Source organism: Euprymna scolopes, chromosome 36 (assembly GCF_053919585.1).
Source record: "Euprymna scolopes isolate OS-2025 chromosome 36, ASM5391958v1, whole genome shotgun sequence".
Classification (NCBI taxonomy): domain Eukaryota; kingdom Metazoa; phylum Mollusca; class Cephalopoda; order Sepiida; family Sepiolidae; genus Euprymna; species Euprymna scolopes.
The window spans coordinates 21,038,363-21,058,362 of NC_136517.1; the positions used below are offsets into that span (position 1 = coordinate 21,038,363).

The 20,000-nt window shown below is 34.8% G+C and overlaps 1 long non-coding RNA gene and 1 pseudogene across 1 annotated transcript in view; both read right to left on the reverse strand.

Moving 5' to 3' along the window:
• Window positions 1-20,000, reverse strand: part of LOC145260387 (uncharacterized) — an 876,688-nt gene that overhangs the window by 602,633 nt on the left and 254,055 nt on the right. The gene's annotated exons all lie outside the window — the stretch shown is intronic.
• Window positions 10,150-10,291, reverse strand: LOC145260811 (U2 spliceosomal RNA; annotated as a pseudogene).

Here is a 20,000-nt window from a genome sequence, read left to right on the forward strand (position 1 = left end):
AATATAATGGATGTCCAAAGGGGAAAAGGTATGAATATAAAAACAAACGAACACTGTAGGCAATCAGAATGAGAAAAGAAAGTAATATATCCTAATAAATTAGATAATGGGTACTTCTGCAGTTTAAATCACGTTTTTCCGTGCGTCATGTTCGGCAATGCCCGGCAAACGACGAAAACCGCCGAATTCTACACAGTGAGCAAAAAGAGAAGCGAGCGAGCAGACGGGCAAAAATTTGAAAAAGACCCCCAGCCTCGGAGTCGTTCTTAACATGGTGAGGCTTGGGGTGTTTATTCCGGAAGCCGTTCTTAGTTTTGTGTTGTTGGTGGTATATGAAAATACTACTTTAAAGGCAGTTTAAGCGTATTAGGCAAAAAAAAGAAGTAGATTGTTGTTTAACGACGCCGGGTTACGTCGTAAAAATAGCAAACTAACAATTCATACAGAAACAAAACCTAAAATATATGTGTTCGCTAAATCAAAAAAAAATAAAAAATAAATTATAAAAAGAACAAAAAGCAGGTGTCAATAAAAAAAGTTTTAATAGTAAAGTTCGTTTGTTTAGATGAACACAAAGAATGGAAGAAAGAAAGAAAGAAAGAATGAATGAAAGAAAGAAGAATGTAGAAGAACGACTTTCGAAATAAACACCCCAACCTTGGAAGCTATTCTTAGCATGGGTAGGTTGGGGCATTTCTATTATGCTGGGTTATGCTAAAAAAGGTTACGTTTAAACGTATTAGCTAAAAAAAGAATAAGCAGATTATCATTTGTTATTTAGTGGTTAAAAGACGCCGGATTACGGCGTAACAAAATTGCAAACTAACATTTCGTACACTAACAAACCCCAAAATATGTGTTCGCTAAATCAAGGCAACAAAATGTTGTTTTAAAAATTGCAAATAAAAAGAAATAAATATAACCTATAAAGTTCATGAATTTATTTGACACCATAATTTACTGTCTGAAGTATTCGTTTAAAATGATGTAATTCCAGAATAAGAGAATAAGCGGGAAAACCACCCAGAGGAAGCGGATGTTCTCGAAGGAAACTTTATTGTTTTTTTTTCGAATACGGGGAAGTTAAATGTATATCTGTTTCTAAGAACCAGTTTATGGTGGTGTAAACCTAAAACATGTGGAAAGTGTAAACTTCCTTCCGGTGTTGACTGGTGGTGGGAGGACTAAATATTTAAAGGGAAAATAAGTTATCCCTTCCTTCAAAGATGGTGCGATGGTGGTGGCGTTGCTCTTAGGATGTAATGTAGTAGTTTACTATAAAGATCGAATGTGTATAAAACGGTGTTCAAAAGTAGTGGCTAACAGCGGAGATGTATTAAATGTTTGTCTGTCATATGTTGTTGCAAACCTACGATACTTTGTTGTGTAGGGGAACTTCTGCAGTCCGTTATATATATACTAGCATTTCAGCCTGGCGTTGCCCGGGTATTTGGAGGTGTATGTTGAGCAAAAAGAAAAAAAGTGGCAGTAGGAAGGCCGGCTCGAACCCGTACCGTGAAGGAGGAAAAGAACGGGGAAAACCTGACATTTTTGCTGCTACAACCACCGTCAAACCGAGAGTGACGTAGGTTTTAATTAAGGCTAGACAATCGAAAAGAGGGGATGACTTTCGAAAATATCGGCGAAAAAAAGCGACTCCTCCCTGTAGAAAAGTGATCAGTTTAGGGTGAAGAAATTAATGTTTTTAGCATATTTTTCGTCTGAAGGGTCGAGCTTCAAAACGATACTGATCTTGTAAAAATCCGTTTCCTATGTCGAAAGTTTTAGGCAGGCATGCAAACATACGTACATAGATTTTTATATTTATTGACCAAATTTTCGATCCAAATCGATTAAAAAGCTTGCTCTCGCTTTATGTAAAATTTCAAATGTTTAGACCAGAAATTGTCTGAGTAATTTGGTAGACCACAGAGGTCAATTTTTTTTTAAGTTTGACCCCTATTATAACCCCTTAACATGTATTGTTTTGGGCTCAAATCATTAAGTTAAATTCATGTTCAAGGAACCTATATCAAAAATTTTAATTGTTCATATCCAACATTGGCGAAGGACTTTGGTAGAGTTCTCAAAGGTCAAATCGTTGAACATTCTTAGACCGGATAGTCACCCCATTCATATGTAGCACAGATATATGCCCACGAAAAAGCAGATAATCTCCGTAAAACATCTATTTTCATAATAGCGGTTGTGACGCATAAGGAAAAGCACGAAACAATCCTAGAAAAGGCTAAATCCATCTTAAAATCTGACATATGCCACTTAAAGTATCTTTAGAAAAGAGTATACAGTAGATAGCATTTATCTTTGTCGAGAATTTCACAAATAGACGTATCGGAAGCAAGGTCACTTTAAAGGGATCACGTCATAAAGCAACTTATGCCAACGAATATAATTTTATTTTTGTATTCTTTGTTGCTTAAAAGAGAGGAATTCAATTTATAAATTAAAGTGCTTCTTGGAATTGACAGAATTAAACTATACTAATATTAAAGAACTGCTGAGGAAAAATCAGTCATTTCTGATACAAATAAAGCTATATATATATACATATATATATATATATATATATATATATATATATATATATATATATATATATTAGTGTTGGAACGATTAATCGGAATCAGGAAAATCAGAGCTTTTTGGAGTATCAGAATTGGTATCAGAATCGGGAAAATTTTAGCCTATTTTCCGATGCCAAAACCGATTCCTCTAATTATCTATTTTATTCAATTTTGTTTTTATAAAACATCTTCCACTGCTTGTAGCAATAATTAAATAATAAATATTTATTGATTTAAACTTCATGTAAGCCTAAAATCTTAAGATCACACTCTCACAAGTGTGTTTTTACGTTTGAAAAAACACACGCACATTTATGAATGCGTTTCTACAGTAATCGGGGAAAAAATAAAAATGTTATAGTAAAATATTAAGAGATTCATAAAGAATCGCAGAAAAAGTATTGGAATCGTCCCATCACTAATTGATGGGACGATTCCAATATTTTTCCCGATTCAGATAAAATTACCGATTCATTGCTAAATTCCCGATTCTGATACAATTACCGATTCTGATTCCGATTGTTTATAAATCTCTAATTATTTGACTATAAGATTGTTATTTCCCCGATTTTCGTAAAAAAAAAAAAAAATGTTAAATATATAGAAATTTCAAAAAAGCACTTGTGGAGGATGATCTATCGATTTTAGATTTACTGGTATTTTAAAATCAATAAATATTCATTATTTTAACATTATTACCAGCAATGGAAGATTCTGGTTTGAACAAAATCAAATAAAAAAAAAACAAATAAAAAAATCGTTTTGGCATCGGAAAATAGGCATCAATTTTTCCGATTCCAATACTGATTTCGATACCCTCAAATCTTCCGAATTTTCCGATCCCCAATTCTGTTTCTGATAATTGTCCCAACACTAATATATATATATATATATATATATATATATATATATATATATATATATATATATATATATATATATATATATACTAAGCAAATATAAAGTTTTCCAATTTTGTATTCTAATATAAATATTAAAACTCATTTAGCTATATATTTATTTTTTGCATCGGAAAATAGGCACAAAATTTTCCGTTTCCAATACCGTTTCCGATACCGATTTTCATACAAAAAAAGTTCCGCTTTGTCACTTCCCGATTCCGATTAATCAATACTGTAACATTGGGGATGCTTATTGTCGCTCAAATGTCAGAGAGGTCAGATAGCCGTTATTCGCAAATCAGTCGTTTTTTATTTTATGTGTGTGTGTATATATATATATATATATATATATATATATATATATATATATATATATATATATAACGAGGGTAAATAGAAGAGAGTAAATTCAATTTTATAAAAGGAGACTTATCTGGATAATATAAAGCTCACCAAATTTCAATGGAGTTTATATTGGAGATAATAGGAGTGGAAAATTAATTCACAAATACTATATATTGTTAAATATAGATTGAGTCATTTATTTAATAAGGATATACATACATTTAGTTTGAACGAAACTCAAGGCTCCTAACCATTACGCTAATCGGTGGCTGCTGTGCGAGTCGTGAATAACGATGTTTCGACATCGTCCGAAATACCTAAGCTCGATTTGTTTACACAAAGAGCATCGCTTTATAGGACAATGGTAATTTGTGTATCATTTCTCAATATGCTCAACTCAAGATGACGAGCATTATATATATACTACTAAAAGTACCCGTCGTTGACTGGGTTCAAAAACATCCTACAGAAAATGGATTCTGATTTATGAAAGTATGATAGGTTATGAAAAGGACGAGGTGTAAAGAGATAGATGCGAATTTGGTGATATCAAAACCAAAGCAAAATATGATGAAAGTAAAAATAAAATAGATAACCCCCATAATTTATTATGCTATACCTGTTCACACTGAAACACTTATCACAATATTCTGTGGATCTATATTAAAAAAAACCTTGTTAAACTTTGTGACATATGTCCATTCTATGGAGGTTAGGTGCGAACGAACACCCCATAATTTTATTATACCATATTTCTTCAAACTGAAACATAATTATCAAAGTATACTTACGCATATAGATATGAAAAGTCTTTATTAAAGTTTGTGTCTATTTCCATTCTATGGAGGCCAGGCACGAACGCAGACCTCACAATTTTATTATACCATCCCTATTTAAGTTAAACCATACTTATCAAAGTATTATTATTTACATCTATATCAAAACCACTTGTAAACGTTTTTGTTTATTTTTAAATTTATTTCCATACTTTGTGGACCAGGCGGGAACGCAGACTCCACAATTTTAATGAACCACCGTTCTGCCAGATCAGACATACCCATTCCTGTGTCTCAATACATCTTCTATCATTATATGTACTCATTTTTCTATAATAGTCAACCATATAGGAGCCTATTTGTGACCAGACACACACACACATATTCAGCTTTATATATATATATATATATATATATATATATATATATATATATATATATATATATATATATATGATGATGATGGACTCTCTCGTCGATTTCGAGGTATGAGGTTCGGACAACCCATATTTCTAAAACTCATTTATGCTTTTGCCTCTGATGACTTGTTAGTCCAGCAAGGGACTTGCAGACAAGGCCACAAATAGAACATGAATATAGATTTAACGCTGAAGATATTGGTGAGGCTGCTAGTTGTTTTGCTCTTAGTCTGTTTTCTTTCAGTTGCCTTAAGCTTTCAGATTGAAACCTCTGGAGACCTTCAAAACACCTTGATCTCCATCCTTTTCGGTCATTCACCTCTTCAAGACTCCTGTATGGTATGTTCACTGCAGACAAGTTACTATTCAACTTGTCCTTGTACCTAAGCCAAGGACGTCCGACAATTCTTTTACCACCCTCAAATTGACTGTACATCGCAATTTTTGGAATTCTGTCATCGGGCATCTTCAATACATGACCAGCCCACCGCAATTGCGATTGAATAAGGAATAATTCAATGCCAGATATTTTGCATTTTGTGAATAATTCGGCATTTGATACCTTGTCGCGGAAGCTAAGACCACATATGCAGCGTAGACAGCTTTTGTGGAAAACGTCCAGCTGATTGATGTGATGTCTGTATGGGGCCCATGACTCAGATCCATAAAGGAGAATGGAAAGAACAACAGCACGGTAGACAAGGATTTTTGTGCCTAGTCGAATACACCTTTCGTTCCACAAGCGATGGCTAAGATTTCCAAAGGCAGAAGTGGCCTTAGCAATCCTGTTGACAATTTTATCATCAAGAGAACCGCCCTGGTTCACCTTGCTACCATGGTAAGGAAAGGACTTGACATAATTGATATCATGACCGTCGACTTTCAGCTTGCGCGCAGGAAATCTATACTCTGGTGGATTTTGCTTTACGCCTTCAACTTGTTTTGGAGTAGGGTGTGGCTGATGCACTACCTCAGTCTTCCTTATGCTAATTGTCAGGCCAAAAGCCTTGCACGCGGCTGAAAATCGATCAAGAAGAACCTGGGCTTCCTCAAAGGATGTGGCTACCAGTGCGACATCGTCAGCGAAGAGCAAGTCGCGAATAATTTCGGTGCGAAGAAGAGTCTTGGCCTTAAACCGTTGATGGCTAAATAAGCCACCGGATGACCGAAATTGAAACTTGACACCAGTGTCCAAATCATCAAATGCATGTTTCAGCATTAGTGAAAAGAAGAGCGCAAAGAGGACTGGCGCCATTACACATCCCTGTTTGATCCCATTCGTAACATCAAATGGACGCCTGCATCAAACATCTCTACAAAAATAAGGGAGTCAAGAATGTCTGTGACAACCATCGGGGGATATCTCTGCTTTCAATTGCAGGAAAGATTCTGGCTAGGCCCATTCTAAACCGAATCATAAATCGTCTCGTTGATAAGGTGTATCCAGAGTCCCAGTGTGCGTTTCGGTCGGGTCGCGGCACCATTGACATGATATTTTCCTTACATCAGGTGGCAGAAAAGGTCCGTGAGAAAAATCAGGAATTGTATATGGTGTTTGTTGACCTGACGAAAGCCTTCGCGATGCTCTTTGGCAAGTTTTAAGAAGGCTTGGTATTCCAGGAAACATGCAGAACGTGATCATTTCCTTTCACGAGGAGATGAAGGCCAATGTTGTCTCAAATGGTATGATATATATATATATATATATATATATATATATATATATATATATATATATATATATATATATAATATTATGTAATCAAAGAGTAAACCTTTAACAAAAAGAAAAGCTAAACATTATTAAGAGGAGCCAACAATATCAAATTGAAGATGAAGATTAAAAATTATATATAACTTTATTATATCATCAGAACAGTAAGGAAAGGTTAAGAATGGAATGAAAAAAACTCTTTAGATCACAGCATTTCCAAGTTAAATGCTTCTCATCGGAAGAGGAAGATTGCCAAAATTATAAAGAATGCAAGCATAGAAAAAAATTGACTTATTGTCATATAAATATGAAATGAGGAATAAATAGAATAATATTGTAAATAGTAATTAATGATGATATGATAAAGTTATATATCACTTTTAATCTTCATTTTTCATTTAATATTATATACATATTTATGAATATATATATATATATATATATATATATATATATATATATATATATATATATATAAACACGAGGGCCATTCTAAAAGTGGTGTATCTTTTTATCATGCATAAAAAGAAGTTGAAGAATTACTAAGACATAGGTGGTACCATTAAAACGAGCGGCCTTTTGTGCTTCAGACTTTATTTTTCTACATGGTCACCAAGATTCACAATGTACTTTTGACAGCGATATAGTGGAGTCTGCCCTGTGCATGAAATCGACGAATCCATCTCCTAATTATGCTTGCATCAACCGACTCGGCTTCGTTAACATTCACTTGGCGCCGGGATAGTGTTGATTGGTTCAATTTTTTGGGGTATGGAGCAATTCAGTGACACATCCTTACTTCTAACGCACGTCCATGGCAGATGTTATTTATTCACATTGTCAATATCTGCAACAGAGAGATGAAACTCTCAGGTTATGAAAGCAGGAATTCTATTATCATAACAATGCAATTTTTTCAATCCGTGTTGATTTAGAATCGTGCTTCATCCCAAACTTTTGGAGTAAGTTTAGTTTTGCGGTGACTAATCCAAATAAATCTTTTTTAACTCCTAATTAGTCATTGAACGGATACCATTAGATCTTGTTGGTTGCATCTCATAACAAAATTTCAGCCCGATTGTCCACTATTTTCCGAGAAAACGTGGGACGGACAGACAAACAAAGAGAAATACGATATCACTAAGTGTACAAAAAAAAAATGATTAGAAACGAAAATATTTCAAAATATAGACATGTTTACATTTGGTGGGGGATGTTTTTTAAAGTCTGGTGTTCTTGCTCCCGGGCAACGCATGCTTTTTTTTATTATTATTCTGCTGAAATACGTAATCTGTTTTCTTTTATTTTTTTAAGGTTGTTGGTGACGAAGCCGAGAGCAAACGACAGTGTGTAAGAGAGAGAGAGAGAGAGAGAGAGAGAGAGAAAGAGAGAGAGAGAGACCCAAGAGGAATGGGGACAGAGACAGACAAAGAGAAACAGACAGAGGTGTGTTAGTGCTTACTACAGGTTAATCGTATGTGGGTTGGGCTCAAAGTCCCTGAGAGAGAAAAACAAGATTTATTACATAATATCAAAACTATACGACATCGTCTATTCTCAGCGAAGTTTTTTTTTCTTTTGTGTGTGTGTGTGTGTGTGTGTGTGCGTGTGTTTGTGTGTGTACCGTTAATCCGACGCCCCCTTTCCCACGCACCTCTTCCCGTCCCAAAATGTAAACATTACCCGCTTCAATTGCTGGTTTACGCCTCAAAAATTGAAATCCCATCTATGATTGGTTAAAATTTAGGTCGAAATACACGACTTTGAACGCCAAACGTTCCTTGTTTGTTGTGTTAGAAATATGTCGCCGCTGATCTTCCGTACAAGCCGTTGGCAAAACGTTCTTTATACAAAAGAATGTTAACATTTTCAAGATTAATAAATGCGAAAGTTTCCTTTTTTTTGTTTTTGTTTGCTTTTTTTATTTATCACATCGACATTGCTTTCCTAAATTATTAGTAAGTAATAATAAAACAAAAGATTATTTAGTTTTTTCCCACTGCAAGAACATACGACACTAGGGGTCGGAAAGTGGGCTAGAGGAGGAGCACTCTGACCTTCAAAAAGTGGCTGCTCAGCCCCGTCGGCATTCCCCAGAAAGGGCTCCTCAGGCGATTAGCAATAAACTAACCTCTTCTCAAACAGAGAAGGCAAATCCTTGGAGGGTGGACCTCCTAGAACTACACAGAACTAAACTCCTACCGCAAAATCAACCGGAACGGATCATTACAGGAATGGTTTAATCTTTGTTGATTTTGAAGGCCGAGGATAAAAAAAATCCATGAAATATAAATAAAACCTAAAATCAGATTACCGAAGTCAATAGAGGGTGGGTCATTTTTGAATATTATACTATTCAAGATAACTGCGGTATGGTTGCTAGTCCCGTTGTTAGCCCCGTAGGTTAGCCTCTAGAGACAAAGCCATTGTTGGGTTGGCTCATTCCCTGTTGATTGCAGTATGTCATGTGTAGTTCTAGAAGGTCCCTCATTCCAGACTTTACTTTCTCAACTATTGAAAATAGTTTATCGCTAATCGCATGAGGCGCTCCAGACGGAGAATGCCGACGGAGCTGTCTACGGATTTTCTTTTTTTTATAGGCCACAATTCTCTTTCTCTGTGGCTCTGTCTCCTAAATCCCACTTTCCGACAGTTTTTTCACATCATCCCGCCGTGTGATGGAGATAAATAACTCAGATAAATATCTTTAAGTATATATATAAACGTCACTGTGTGTGTGTCTGTGTGTGAGTTCGTTCCCTATATGCTACGAAACGACTGGGACAATTTTTTAAAATTTCACACAAATGTATATATGGAAGTGTTCTTAGACAAGTTTTGTATCGAAATGCCTCCGATAAGTATCGAAACTCGGTAAGTAAAAAATTCAAGTAAAGAAAGAACAGTCCGATTTTGACTAAAGTTAACATCTTTATACAACCTATTATCAAAAATGCATTTGAAAAGTTTTATCACCGCACAAGTAGAAGGGTTAGGCGTATAAAATAAACAGTAGATTCTTTGATAAGACAGAGGCACGTTTCAAATATTTATGTTTAGAGCACAATAAAACCATGATACTTTACGTTTGCGGTGTAATCATTAATTGAAGCCACTACATAAACAAGGCCGATAGCCATTAGTCGCGTGCTCTTGTGTAATGAATCAGTGCGTGAATGTAGGATTGACGTGAAATTCTTAAAGATAAACTAAAATGACCGAAAAATGGACTGAAATGACTTAAATAAATAAAAAGTAAATGAGTTAGAATGACTTTAATGAATTTAAGGATTAATTGAATGACCTTAAGAATGACTTGAAGGCGTAAAAAAAAAATAAATAAATGGAATCCTTCAAAAACAACTTGAATGATCTGGAGAATTACTTGAATTGCTTTGAGACTGATTGTAAAGTTGGTGATCATTTGACATTAAATTAATACAGAAAAGTGATCCCCCACTTTATATCACACAGTTACAAACATAAGTACAGCATGTAGTAAGAACAGATACTACACTTTGATCTTGGCCAAAAGGCCAAGAAAAGCGGTATTTATTTAATCCCCCACCGAGCAAATAAGGCACAAGGCCGATTTTTTTTAATGTGAAGGGGAAATGGGGACCAACTCCCCGGGAAGTAGGCGAGCTGGATAGTGACAATTGGTATGAAGGGTTGCCCCTACATTGACTAAGGTCTTATATGTGGGGTTTCCTCCACATATGGTCTTTGCTTACAGTATATGCCGGAACAAATACTACACTTTGATCTTGACCTTTTGGCCAAGAAAACCTTTAAAAGCTAAGAACAGCATCTATTAAGAACAAACCTTTGATCTTAACCAAAAAGGCCAAGCAAAAGTAACAAAAGTGTTACTTACAGACCGACCGATCGACAGACCGACCGACGGAGTGACTTATAGAGTCGCTTGCACGCGACTAAAAATAATTTTATAAAATAAAAAGTAGGTTCTCTAAAGTACAATGTTGACTACAATATATTGTGGGGTAAGTCGCTGCGGGGGAGGCATGTGAAAATTTATCCTGGTGTATCGCTATCGGTCGCCAACTAGAGTAAATAATTGATTTTATCGAAAAATAGGCGACTTCAGCGATTTCGTTGACAATAAAAGTATTTGAAAGGTGGAACATTTGTTCTCATTTAATCCAGAACCACATCGGGTCTCCCTGCAAGTTTTTGTATGGGCCTATGAAGTATCAGGTCATGACAGCCGTGCTAACTTATGGGCAAGGATAGTATCATATAGATACGCAGGCACGAGGGGAAAACAAATGAATACATATCTAAAGAAATGGAAAAAATACTGGAAGGAGGACCTCGAATCTGTAGTGGAATGGGGACAAAAATTGATGGTCACATTCAATGCTGCCAAGACTAAGCTTGCCTCCTTCAATAATTACAAAGAATCTTCTCAATCACCATTAGCTATGACTAAAGATACATTTCCTGAAAGTACTTCACTCAAACTACTCGGCTTAACGTTCACAGGGAGCATCAGCTACAACAGATACATTGAGAGTATTGCCAAGGCCGCTGCAAAGAAGGTTGGCTCTCTCTATCGTGCTAGAAAGCTACTCACACCTGAAAGTATCTTGTATCCCTAAAAGGCTACCCTTCGCCCATGTATGGTGTACTGTTGTTATGTTTGGGCTGGTGCATCTGCTACTAGTTTTTCACTCCTGGACAGGGTTAAAAAGAAAGTCGCCAACCTGTAAGGGCCTGAACTGTCATCTAGGCTTCAGCCTCTGTCCCATCGCCGAAATGTTGCATCCCTCTGCCTGTTCTACAAGTACTTTAATGGTGGATGTTCCGATGGACTACAAGCCCTTGTACCCCTTCAACGTAAAAACCACTGACAAACCGGACAATTAGCAAAATCCCACCCCTACACAGTAGAGATCCCTAGATGTAATACAGCCTTCTACTCTAATAGTTTCTTCTCCAGAACTGCTAGATTTTGGAACTCCCTTTCGGGTTCCTGCTTTCCCAACTCTACTGATATGCAGAAATTCAAGTGTAATGTTAACATACATCTCGCTGCTCAACTCCCTATATAATATCCCTGCAACTTATCCCGATAGTAGCCCCCTACATCAAAGTGGCATTGTGCCTTGTTTAGGGTGAAAATGTAATAAAAATAAAAAAAAGTTCAAATGGCTATTATAAGTAAACGTTTGAAAACACCGTGGCTACTTATTTTGTTTTCTGTCATGGAAGAAAAATGTGAAACAGGGCCAGACGATAGGGAAAAGCCACATGTCTGACTGTGTACAAGACTAGCCATGAACGAACCCATCGGAATTCCTCAGTAATGCCTGAGAGGCTATACCTCTTAGAACCGAGCTGGATCAAACCTCATCCTGTCAGCCATATCGGTTGCCGGATGAATTTGCTTTTCTTTTACACAAGAAAGGGAGTAGGAAAAAAGGGGAGACCCGTCGGCATTTCCTAGGTAGCGACTCTTCCAGCATTTTTTAAGAGAGAAGATAATGCCTGGGAAAGTGCACACCGCTGAACAGAGCCTGACCATATCTCAACTCAATAGAAAATGGCTTGAGGCCGCAACGACAGGTTGTGCTCTATCGGGCAGAGTGCACAAAACGACCCTCAACTGGTATAAAAAAAAAAAACGCAAGAATACTCACACATAAGTTCATGTATCAGGTTATCTTGAAGCGGTTACTTCTCAAAAAGGCTGCACATTTGGATTGATTAGCGTTCCTGCTTTTCGTAGCAGAAACGATACAAATAAACCCATCATCCATTCTATAAAAAGCAGTTGAAATTTGTAATCTACGAGCGACGTTCCAGATCTAATGCCTCCTGATTTTATTCCGCCCGAATGGATCAGAGTTGATTGCAAATTGCATCGTTATAATACATGAATTCATGTATTCGTGGCCTGACGGTTTAGTCTCTTTGTTGCAGATATTGACAGCGAGAGATTCTAAAAATATACCCCCTGTCATACACGTGCGTCAGAAGCAAAGATTCTTCATTGAATTTCTTCATGCAGAAAAAATTGAACCGACGAACACTGTGGCCGTCGTAATATTAAGAAGGTCGAGAAACTAAAGTCATGTAACCTACTGACGTCATTTACTTTGGTCTAATTAATTTGATCACGGATCCGAAGAAACCACCGGAAGTAGATAAGGTTTAATGATACAACAGAGAGGATACAGATTACTATTTTCGGGGATTTAACAGAGAAGCTAACAAACGCCAAAAAGGGTAAATAGATTCAAATACATAACAAATGGATGTCACTAAAAGCAAGATACGTTACTCTTTTACATGGCTGAATAAGTTCGGTAACGGAATCTAAAACTTTTATTCAGTTCGAAAAAAATCTTTAAAATCCATGAGACAGCGAAATGCCAAGGCATCTATTTGCCGATACATCATATCGTTGAAACCGATGTTGTGACAAATTTCATTAACTCAATAAATATATCTTCAGGAATGGAAGGAGGTGATATCTGACTGCGATATAAAAAATCAGCACAGATATCCATTGTCTCCAAAATAGGGACACAAGTGAATAAGTTGCTAATATCATATATATTAGAATGTAGGCTAGAAAAATGTAGAGGGGAGAAATATTCTTTTATTGCTTAAATTACCTGTAGTGTTATAAAAGATGTTGTAAGTACTCCCCGTTGACATCTATGCCCAGAAATGCATAGATGTCAAAGGGGAGCATTTGACAGACCAACGTTTGCAAATACTGTCTGTAGATCTTCTTTGATGATTCTCCTGATAGCGTTGGTAATGTTTCCCTTTAGTTGGTCCAGATTGTGAGGATTATTTGTATAAACTTTTTTGTTTAAAATTTCCACAAAAATTAAAATCACGTGATAAAAAGTTCTAGGGAACGTGGTGGCTATAACGCTTTGCTTATTTTTTCTCTTTTCCGTAAAAAATGTCATGAAGTCGTGATCGTGATCTATTAGATGTAGCGCGAAAAGAAGTGCATTTTGTCTTGTGGTTTAGTTAGTCGTTAAGAGAAAGATTAGATAGATCGGGCTACCCTGTATATATATATATATATATATATATATATATATATATATATATATATATATATATATATATATATATATATATATATATATATATATATATAATGTATAATATAATTTAAAGGAGATTAGAACAATAGTCTAAAGAGCAGAGTGTATTTTAATGTAATAGTGAAATTACTAGTTTAATTAAAATACAGGAAAGAAAAAGTGCTCGCTGTAATTTAGATATATAATATATAATTATTAATCACATTACTAAATATATATATATATATATATATATATATATATATATAATGTTTAAATTAAAAGTCGTTTTTTAAGAGACAAGTGAAATATTTTTTTATGAATATAATTGTTCATTAAAATTAATTTTTTTCGAATTTGAATCGTGAAACATTCTTCAACAGGAAGGGTGTTTTTTTTTCTCTATTTCCTGCTGACATTTATACTTGACACATTCGCAAATGGATTTCCACATTGACGGTTTTTAAGTCCGATACAATGTATGCGTCGCTCGTGTGCTTGTGCGAATTATATATATATATATATATATATATATATATATATATATATATATATATATATATATATATATATAGTTCTAAGTTTTTTGGCTTCGATCCTAGCTGATGACACCAAAGTCAAATTTTTAAAACCTTTGAAATCATTATTATATATTAAGTACAATATAACCTTCAATAGGGAATTGACTCTGTAATAATAAATACGAAGTCTGCATAAATTAAAATATATTTAATCGTATTTGACGACCAAGCATAGCTGCCCCCCCCCGCTAATTTATATATATATATATATATATATATATATATTTTAAATGTTAGTCCCTTTCTGATTTAACTGCTTTAAGATCGTCCCATCTGACAACAAAATATGTCTTCAACACAAGGAAATCGATATTAAAATCAGCAGTGGTGCTAAGTCATTTGTAATACAGATTGGTACTGGGGAGTGACTAAGAAAAGAAAAAGGCGTAAGTGAGAATCCAGACAAAGAGTCTTTCTTTAATAAAAAAAGGGGGGGAAAGGATTGTTATTCTCACTGGACACACCCTATGCTAAAATTTTATCTTGCTAAACTTGTATGCTATGTGCCAGCTGTGTAACCTCGGAATGCATATATGCATACTTGCATGTACACATTTATAGGTATGGAGGACAACGGCCACGCTTAACATACGCCCCTTCAATCTACGAGTTTCACGATGAAATGCTATTCCAAACCTCAGCATGATAGACCAATGAAAATCTTTTCAAATTTTAGCAGCACAGACCAATGAAAATTTTTTCAACATCAGCATGACAGACCAATGCAAATACTTCCAAAATTAAGCGTGGCAAACCAATGAAAATCCTTTCGAAGCTTAACGTGACAGACCGATAACATCCTTTCAAACTTTAGCATAACATACCAATGGAAATCTTTTCAAACCTTAGCGTGATGGACCAATGAAAATCTTTTGAAACTTTAGCATGACAGACACATTAAAATCCTTTAAAAATTAAGAATGACCAATGAAAATGTTATTTCAAATATGTAACAACGGAAAACCTATTTCACATGTAAAAGTTACAGACCAACGAAAATACTATTTCTAACATAAGCATGAAAACCCAATGAAAATAGTATTTCAAACGTAAGTATGACTTACCAAAGAAAACCTTGTTTCAAGCTTAAGCATTACAGATCAACGAAAATATTATATCAAACATACCCGTGCCAAATCAAAGAAAATTACATTTGTTAAAGGCTCTACAATGCGAAAACTAACACAAATTTTTAATAAGCAGCGATTCAACTTGTGTTCGTTACAAAGGCAATGTTCTTTTACATAATGAGTGACGGATCAACAGACCGTGAGAGACTAAAGAAGTGGAATTTATTAATTAAGTATTTTTGTGATGTACGCATCTCTACTGTTGCAGTCGACGTACGACCAGTTTTCGCGAATCTTGATTGTTAATTTTATTTTCATAGTAAAATGAGAAAAATAGAAGTGTTAGAAAGACTAAGGAGAGATTTGACAGATTAAGGAGAGATTTGACAGACTGAGTGATTTCATTCACTGCTAAGAAGGAGCAGAATATATTATGCAGAGGAAGACAGCAATACACGGTTAAAGATTGGAAAATCACATACGAGATCAAGATTATCAAAATACACAAAGATTTTCAAATTACGGATGTTATTAGAAATACAACACCAACAACTTCCGGCCTTTCGAAGCTTACAGTGCAAAACTGGAACACACGCATTCATTCTCGTTACACAGATACAGACTTGTTTATTTAAAGGCGACAAGAAAATGTCATACGAAAGTCATTACAAATGCAAGGCCTCAAATTGTTTTAACCCCAAAATTAAAACGCTGAAGAGCTACGAAGACAATAACAAAGAACTGCACACCTCTGGAACTGTATTCCGCTTGCCTGCTTTCAAATTGACCAGAATATGGTCCTCTTCAAGTCCAATGTAAACAAGTTCTTGATGAGCCGTTCACCTTAATTAATCCACTTTTCCAAATTTACACTACTAACTATTACTATGATATTGTCCCAGTGACTACTGGACACTTTCACCCTTATCCTCGAGTGGCCTATGGGCCTTGATAAGTGGTGGCTCATATGTAAAAACAATGCTATTCTAATGTATTTTTGTATGATTTTTGATACAAGATTTGTATTTATCATAAAAAATTTATTAGAAGAGCGGTTTGTTATTATTTTTGTTTTCGTGTAATCAAAATAAATCACCTTTTTGCTTTGTATTTATATGAGATTTAGTTTTCCCTTTTATTTTACTTTCTTTTACTTTATTTGTCCTGCTTTATTTTATTTTATAATTTATTCTTTTTATCAGAACTTTATTGTAAGTTTTTTTTCTGAAGATTTGAAAAAAATTTTCAAAGTTGCTGAAGTTTTTTTTTTAAATATTTTTTAAGCTATGGAATTTTTTGAAAATACTTTTACAAATTAAAAATAGAAAATCTTAGTATTTTTTTTTCTTATATATTGTTTTGTATAATCTTTCACCCTTTATGTTTTTTCTATCTCAACTCTCTTTTATCACCTTCATATTGCCTTACTACTTGTTCGGGCTCATCTCTTCTAAGCTATATTATAAAAGGACATACTCTTTTACACTGAGGCAGAAATTAAAGAGCATGTTTTTAACCATGGAAAAATTCCTACCATTAACAATTACTCTACTACCACCTAACATTCATTAATCCTTATCCTCGAGTGGCCTTTGGACCTTGATACGTGGTGTCTTCCAAGAAAAAAACACCAAAAAAATAACTGATACAATCCTTGCAAAATATTATCACCTTTAATCATATTTAATACTAGCGGAACGAGGTGCCCAGCTTTGCCCGGTCGTAAAATACGCTTGAATATGATATTTTAATTTGTCGAGATTTCATATATATTATTATAGAGTCGTGATTTCAAAAGTTAAAAAAAAAATATTTGAGTGCCATCAGCTAAAATGGAAACCGAAACAAAACTGTAGCATTCAAAGCTGGTGACGTTACCACTGTACCAGCGTGACACGCATATAAACTGATTACAAATAAACTAAGATGAATCTACAAAATGTATAAGGATATTTTTTTCAATTATGATCCCTTTTTAACACCTTAGAATTTATTTTAACCGGCTAAAGCCCCATAAAAGAATGGTCCATAAAAAATTCAATCATTTGAGACCCCTGGCGCCGCTCTGCGACTTTTAGTTTCGGATGAGATAGAGTTTGAAAATATGGAGACAGAAAGACAAACAGACAAACATATAGCTTTTATATATTAGATGATTAAACGGATGATAATCTCTTTTTTATCGAATGTACTCATGGGTAATAGTTTAGATGGTGATGAATTTGAATGAGCGTGTTTTATATATAGATGATAGAACATGGTTTATATTTGGTTGGTGCGGAAATAATGTCGTTTTATATATATATGAACAATAAAAAAAACATTATTTTTGTACAAACCTAATATGTAAAGTACTAATGTATCTGTGGAGAAATTTTTTAGAAAAGGAATTATTGTAGTTTTAAAATTTTAGTTTACGGAATAGATGAATATGAGACGTTATGTTTGTTTAGTGTTCGGCAATTCTATTCGAATATTCCACGAATAAGATTCTACTCAGTCAATCAAAGCGCCGTGGATTAAGATCTTAATCTAGAAAGAGCGGTTTGTAATTATTTAGGAAATTTATGATAAAGGCAAATATAATATCTCGGAATAAGAAAATAAACCAATGACGGAGATGTTAGAAATCTATCCAAAGGTTATTAATAATAGAATTATTATAGACTTCTCCAAGAATGACAGTTTTGTGAAAATCATTAATTTAGAAAATTCTGAAATCTAATGAAACTTACTAATAATGTTCCATAGAGGTACATATTAAAATCTGTTTACGGGAGATTCATATTCGGCCAATATAATACACGAGTATAACGATGATGAGAGAGAGACACAGAGGAGAAGAGATTAATGTTCTTGGAAGGGTTGCACAAAGTTCGTTATAAGATGATTGACACATTTACCTTTCAATTTGTGGAATGGCGACACGAAGACAAACAGTTACATAATATTGATGGTGATTCTTTATTCATTGGACCGGTCGAATGATGATGACGTCAGGAATTCAAATTCGGGATCTACATAGTTAACCGTCTCTAAGGGGACCCTGCTTTGAACATGTCGACTCTTGGCCGATCAACTCTCTCTGACCGACTCTGCTGACTGTTCTTCCTCAACTGCCCTGATCCGACTAACTCTAGCTCCTATATTGAGAATCCCCCTTTTGCTATGACGTCAGAAGTGTGTTTCCTAAACGTGACCAATTCACGTGGCTATGCACACGTTTTTCCAAACACACTTTTGACAAGAAAGAATTCTCAACTAACCTATTTTTTAACAATGTATTTTTAATTGGTATTGTTCCTTCTTTTTAGCGGACATTTTTAATATCCAGTTTTGTAAAAGAATGAACAATCTATTATTTTACAATATAAGCAATATCTAACTATTTATAATAGAATTTAACAATAATTTCCGGAAACATGCATCGGTTACTAGCAAGAAACGTGACTATATTGAGTTTATATATAGCGCTTGTGATTATAACTGTATGATAACTCGATTTAGAGGGAAAATCAACTTTATTTTATTAACATGCTAGATAGCACTTAGATGTTTCAGATATCGAGATATGAATCATTTATTCACATACTAGCAGGCCACTCGGCATTGCTCGGTCATAAAATACGCTTAAATATGATATTTTGATTAATGCAGAATTTGTATTGATTATTATACTAGTCTGGGTATCCGGCGTTGCCCGAGTGTATATATATATGTGCGTATTGAGCAAAAAAAAAAACAAAAAAAAAACGAAAAGAGTGGTAGTAGGCAGGCAGGCAGGCTCGAACCCATGACGCAAAGGCGGAAATGAAAATGAAAGAAAACCTGATGTTTTACCGCTACTCCATGACGCGCCCGGATGTTCGGGACGTTGACATTACTATAGTCTTCCAACTGAAACGATGACTTGCAAAAATAGCGACGCCCCCCCCCAAAAAAAAAACCCTGACCCTCCGTGTAAAAAATACCCAATTGAGGGTGAATTGTATAGTGTTTGTAGCCAATGTTTCGATATTTGTCGTCTGAAGGGTCGAGCTTCAAAACGATACCGATCACGTGAAAATCCGTCGCCTTTGTCGAAAGTTTTAGGCAGACATACATACATACATACATTTAAACAGACAGGTGAGATTTATATTATAGGTTATATTGGACTCAATATATAGTAATGATTTTAAACGTTACAAAAAAACTGATTCGCGCACCATCACCGTAAATCGAAACCAAAACTTTTAGCTTTGGATTTACTTTTTCCATTAAACGTTAAAACCTGAACTGTGAAGACATGTTTGCCGTAAGGCTAAAAATTAAAACATGAACCAATAGTTATTACGTTACGTATGCATATTCGTAATGCCATCCTTCAACCTTTACCTGACAAATTCCATTTTTTTAATTTTCACACTATTGCGCCGATTTTCCCCGGTTAAAACCCAAATAAAAATTTTCGCATGGGTTCGAAAATCCTATATATTAACTTTCATGTCTGTAGACCAAAAATTAACAAAGGAGTTTGATAGGAAAGTATATAT